This window comes from Rana temporaria, chromosome 3, assembly GCF_905171775.1.
Source record: "Rana temporaria chromosome 3, aRanTem1.1, whole genome shotgun sequence".
NCBI lineage: Eukaryota > Metazoa > Chordata > Amphibia > Anura > Ranidae > Rana > Rana temporaria.
The window spans coordinates 346,118,781-346,125,221 of NC_053491.1; the positions used below are offsets into that span (position 1 = coordinate 346,118,781).

The 6,441-nt window shown below is 48.6% G+C and overlaps 1 protein-coding gene across 1 annotated transcript in view; it reads right to left on the bottom strand.

The window, feature by feature from the left end:
- The window catches only part of LOC120932615 (proton-coupled amino acid transporter 1-like), a 116,846-nt gene extending 113,126 nt beyond the window's left edge, over nucleotides 1–3,720 (bottom strand). Inside the window, exon 1 of the mRNA XM_040345129.1 lies at nucleotides 3,429–3,720. The gene's annotated coding sequence lies outside the window, so the exon portion shown is untranslated. The remainder of the gene's footprint in view (nucleotides 1–3,428) is intronic.
- Between the last annotated feature and the right edge of the window lie 2,721 nt (nucleotides 3,721–6,441).

The following is a 6,441-nucleotide window of genomic DNA, read 5'->3' on the forward strand; positions in this document are numbered from 1 at the left end:
GTATCCCTGTAGCCAGCTTTATATCCATGTACATATAATTTTTTCAATGCCATACATTCAATGCCTATACTATACACAAATGTGGATCCACATACCGGTAGTTTAATTTAAAGGAGTACTGTAATCTGTTTTCATAAAAAAAAAATTATATATATATATATATATATATATATATATATATATATATATATATATATATATATATATATATATATTATTAATAATAATAATAATAATATTAAACTGTTTTCTAATAATGGGAGCAGTGCTTTGAAGTAGGGTTGTCCTGATACCACTTTTTTAGGACCGAGTACAAGTACCGATACTTATTTTTAAATGTGTCCCCAAATGCAGCCATGTCCCCCCCCACAGATGCAGCCATGTCCCCCCACAGATGCAGCCATGTCCCCCCCACACAGAAGCAGCCATGTCCCCCCCACACAGAAGCAGCCATGTCCCCACACAGAAGCAGCCATGTCCCCCCCTTAGAAGCAGCCAAGTCACCCCCTTAGAAGCAGCCAAGTCCCCCCCTTAGAAGCAGCCATGTCCCGCCCTTAGAAGCAGCCATGTCCCGCCCTTAGAAGCAGCCATGCCCCGCCCTTAGAAGCAGCCATGCCCCGCCCTTAGAAGCAGCCATGTCCCCCCCTTAGAAGCAGCCATGTCCCCCCCTTAGAAGCAGCCATGTCCCCCCCTTAGAAGCAGCCATGTCCCCCCCTTAGAAGCAGCCATGTCCCCCCCTTAGAAGCAGCCATGTCCCACCCCCCTTACCTGCATGCTGCCGCGCCGCATGGTTAAACAGCGTGCGGGGAACATCACAGCTTTCATTTGAATAGCTGTAATGATTCGCGCCGCACTGCGTATAGACACTCCCCCTTGCTCGGGATTGGACTCTTCACCCGAGCAAGGGGGAGTGTCTATATGCGGCGCGGCGGGAAACACTACAGCTATTCAAAGGAAAGCTGTAATGTTCCCCGCTCGTATTAACCAAGCGGCGGGATGCGGTGTAGCGGCGGCGGGGGTGGGGGGGTTGCTGAGTATTCTATTTAGGCATTGGTGGTATTTGCGGGAGTACAAGTACTCCCGCAAATACTCTGTATCGGTCCCGATACCGATACTAGTATCGGGACAACCCTACTTTGAAGGATGACAACTATTTAGCACTAACAAGTTAAATGTGAATATTGGATGCAGCCGACATTGGGCCTCTGAATATCAGTCATGGGGGGAGGTTTACTCCTTGTTGCTTTGAGCAGTTAACAGCAGTAAATCTGGTTGTACTTGTTCATTTCTGGAAATTGCCCAGCTTAATATAGTTTAAGGTCAGCACTGACCTATTGACCTTTTAATGAATCAGGTTACCTTTCCTACGGACATCTCAGATCAAGCAACTGTTCAATTCCCCTGACTGTAATGCACTCTGCATATCTGTGTAAGTGATTGCACAATGTGGAAAATAAAGGGAACTAAAGACCGGCATGCATACTGTATACCAATGCAGAATAGTTTTCTGACCAACAAAAAAAAGAAGAAGATGCTTCAGGAGTTAAAGCCAATTTAAACCATCACCCAGATTATTCTTGCACAAACAAAAGACCACATAGGCAGATTCTACATGTTGTAGGAGGAATTCAATTGTAGCCGACTGCACACTTCCTGGTCAGCTTGGTAGGTTAAGGTTTTTAGAAGTACGATATTGGAAAAAAAATCTTTTACAAATTGATTGTGAAAATTAAGCAATAAATTCACATTTACTAAGCTGTCTGAGATATTCACACCACTACCCCATAGTCGCCTCTGCTCATCCCGACATCCCACTAATCGGCTTCCTCGCCGATATCTGTATTCATCCCTCTTCTTCTGTACATACTCCATTCTGTCACGTATCACCTCGCCCCTCCTATACCAAGGCTGTCACCCCACTAATCACCCCCCCTTCCCTGTACTCATGCCATCACCCCACTAATCACCCCCTCCTCCCCTGTACTCATGCCGTCACCCCACTAATCACCCCCTCCTCCCCTGTACCCATGCCGTCACCCCACCAATCACCCCCTCCTCCCCTGTACTCATGCCGTCACCCCACTAATCACCCCCTCCTCCACTGTACTCATGCCGTCACCCCACCAATCACCCCCTCCTCCACTGTACTCATGCCGTCACCCCACCAATCACCCCCTCCTCCACTGTACTCATGCCGTCACCCCACCAATCACCCCCTCCTCCCCTGTACTCATGCCGTCACCCCACTAATCACCCCCTCCTCCCCTGTACCCATGCCGTCACCCCACTAATCACCCCTCCTCCCATGTACTCATGCCGTCACCCCACTAATCACCCCCTCCTCCCCTGTACTCATGCCGTCACCCCACTAATCACCCCCTCCTCCCCTGTACTCATGCCGTCACCCCACTAATCACCCCCTCCTCCCCTGTACCCATGCCGTCACCCCACTGATCAGGTTTTCACTTCTGTACACACATCATCATGATCCCAGTAAATACTCTACTATTCCTGTATGCAAAATTGTTACCCCACTAATTCCCCCTCTCCTCCTATACTCACACTGTCCCCCCCACTAATCACCCCTCTCCTGCCCTACTTATATTATTACCGCCCTATCACCACTCATCTGGACTCACTTTGTTACCCCACTAATTACTCCTTTCTGCACACTGCCACCCCACCAATCAACCCCTATAATCCTGTACCAAGTCCATCGTCACCCCACTAATCAACCCCTATAATCCTGTACCAAGTCCATAGTCACCCCACTAATCAACCCCTATAATCCTGTACTCAGTCCATCGCCACTCCACTAACCAACCCTTATAATCCTGTACTAAGTCCATCATCACCCCACTAATCAACCCCTATAATCCTGTACTCAGTCCATCATCACCCACTAGTCAACTCCTATAATCCTGTACTCAGTCCATCGTCACCCCACTAATCAACCACTATAATCCAGTACTACACTCTCGCCACCTCACTAATCACTTTTCCTGTTCTCACACTGCCACCCATCTCATCCTGTTCTCATACTGTCACCCTGCTAATCACCCCTCCTGTTCTCACAATGACACCCCAAGAATCACCCCTCCTGAAGCTATCTCCACAAACTTACCTCTCATCCTGAGCTCACACCTCTCATCATACTCTTCCTCCTGTGTGTATGTATACCCCACCCTTCCTTTCATACTTGCCCCTCTCCTTCTGATCTCACCCCATCACACTCTGCCTCCTGTATGCATATTCTCCCTCCCAGCATACATCAACTCCTCTGATCCGATCTAGCTGATGCCACCTACGAAACTTGAATAAACACTGACCCCAAGATATTCCTGATTCTATTCATTAATAAATCTCATCGAATATAAATACATTTAAAAAAAACAAAAAAAAAAAAAACATTAAAATCAGTGACTTACTGTGCAGCTGTTCACCATTCAAACCCCCAGTAACATCACCATGGTGACACAAGCCGGGTCTGTTCCTGCAAATCGGCTAGGTGAGTCAGATGCCAACTCGTGCCCTGTGCACAGGGAACATCCAGCTGTCAGCTCCTCCTCTACTGACGGCACTCCACTGTCCCCTCCTTCCTGTCCCCAAGGTGTCCGGGCCACACCAACGATGATCCCCCCTGATCTTCTCTTCTCTTCCTCCTCACTCCATCCCAGTCACGTGATTCCCGATCAGCTGACCATCTCACCACAACACAAGGGAGGATTTATTTTTTTGTCCGGTTTCCTTACTACTTGAATAAAACTTTATTGTTCCAGGAACATTATTGATAAGAACAACCATGTCTTCCTGTGCTAGTCTGCTCACTGAGGATGTGTGATAAATGATAATCCTGTGGTGTGGCTGTACTGAGCCTTCTCTAGTCACTGTGGACAGAAAGAGTTGAGAAATTGTCTGAGAAGGTTCTCATATATCCAACAGTGTCTGGTTTACATTACACTGAAATAGTTTCTTCAGAAAACAGTTCATTACCTTCCATTGGTGAGCATTTTTATGTGAGTTATCATGCATTTTAAAGTGGAAGTAAACCCTTTTTTGACATGTAGCACTACCCCCGGAGGTAGGGTTGCCACCCTTTCTTCAAGCCAAACCCGAACACTTTAGTGGCACAGGGCACATTTTTTTCCGTAGTATAAACAATCTGATAATAAAAGACCTGGGGCACCTTTGGGTGCCTCAAGGACAGTGGTATTGCAGCGCGCTGCGGCAAACAGTGGGTGTGGCCAAACTGCTCTTGCTGAAATCGTGGCTCCCCCTCAGTGATGCCAAACCTGCCCCCAGACAGCGGCCCGCATCTCCCGAATGGCAACAGATTTTTGTGTGACTACCTCAGTTACTTGGGGAGCCACAGCCCAGTCTAAATAATGTGTCCGGGTTTCAGGCAGACTGAAACCCGGACACAAGATCCCAAACCCAAACTGTCCGGGTGAATCCTGGAGAGTTGGCAACCCTACCCGGAGGAGCTGCTGGTTTGTTCTGGGTGGCACATTTACCTTGTGGCTTCTCCGAATTCCTAGGGGTGTATGGTGCATATAGCAATAGTAAAAGAGTGTCCGCAACAAGTGTCTTTGCTGTGCTCTTTATTACCCAGCTGGGTAAAAACAATGGGCTAGATTCAGGTAGCTTCACGCATTGTTACGGCGGTGCAGCGTATCGTATTTACGCTACGCCGCCGTAAGTCAGAGAGGCAAGTGCTGTATTCACAAAGCACTTGCCTCCTAAGTTACGACGGCGTAGCGTAAATGGGGCCGGCGTAAGCGCGCCTAATTCAAATGAGGATGAGGGGGCGTGTTTTAAGTTAATTATTGGTGACCCGACGTGATCTAAGTTTTTCCCGAACGGCGAATGCGCCGTCCGTGTAATTTCCCAGTGTGCATTGCTCCAAAGTACGCCCGCAAGGACGTCATTGGTTTCGTCGTGAACGGAAATTACATCCAGCCCCATTCATGGACGAGTTACGCAAACGGCGTAAAATCTTCGAATTTCGACGCGGGAACGACGGCCATACTTAACATTGCGTACGCCTCCTAATAGCAGGAGTAACCTTACGCCGAAAAAGCCTAACGTAAACGACGTAAAAAAATAGCGCCGGGCGTACGTACATTTGTGAATCGGCGTATCTAGGTCATTTGCATATTCTACGCCGAAAACGACGAAAGTGCCACCTAGCGGCCAGCGTAAATATGCAACTAAGATACGACGGCGTAAGAGACTTACGCCGATCGTATCTTAGCCTAATTTAAGCGTATCTGGTTTCCAGAATACGCTTAAATTTACGACGGCGTAGATTCAGAGTTACAACGGCGTATCTACTGATATGCCGGCGTAACTCTGAATCTAGCCCAATGAGCTGGTGATGAAAGGGATAGGCCCCGTACACACGATAGAATCTATCCGCAGATAAATCCCAGCAAATGGGTTTCTGCGGATAGATCCTATGGTGTGTACACGCCAGCGGATCTGTTTCCGCGGAGAAATCTCCTCTGGGATGGATTTCAGCAGATCGGATATTTGCTGTGCTGCACAACAAATCCATCTGCTGGAATCCATTCCAACGGATGGATCCGCTCGTCTGTACAGACTTACCGGATCCATTCGTCCAAAGGGATTCCCCGCACGCGTCGTAATGATTTGACGCATGCGTGGAATTCCTTATATGACAGCGTCGCGCCCGTCGCCGCGTCATAATCGCGGCGACGGCGCGACACGTCATCGGCAGAGGATTTCCGCGCGGATTTCAATGCGATGGTGTGTACACTCCATCCCATCGAAATCAGCGGAAATCTTTGAGAGGATTTATCCGTGGAAACGGTCCGCTGGACCGTATCTGCGGATAAATCCTCTCGTGTGTACGGGGCCATAGAGTTTGCAAGAACAGCAGATTCAGGCCTGTTCCCATATGTAACACTTTTCTGCACCACTCCTGTCTGAGTGGGTTTAGTGTACCCGGACAGGCCTCTCTCACTGACCTGGCAGCCGGAGTATCACTCGAACACTTGTAGGATAAAGTCCCTGCCACAGACCCTCCTTGGTGAACTTGAGGAAAAGTCTCTGCCACATACCCTCCTTGGTGAACGTCAGGTAGTTACGGAGACAATCCTCCTTAGGTGAATTACGCCTGGGTCTCCTTCTTAAAGGGGTGGTTCACCCTAAAAACTACTTTTTCTTATTCCACTGCCCCCCCACATTACAATACGATTAAGGCTCTTATTATTTTTTTCATGCTGTACATACCTTAGTACAGCATATTCACCCGTGCATCCGGGTTGCGAGTCCCGCGGGAGTGGGCGTTCCTCACATCCTGGTGATTGACGTTTTGCCCAAAAACGAGCTCCCCCCCGTCGCGTAAGCCGCGTCACGATTGGCGAAAGGAGCCGAACGGCGATGCGCATGCGCAGTATAGCGCCGACTCGCCGTTCG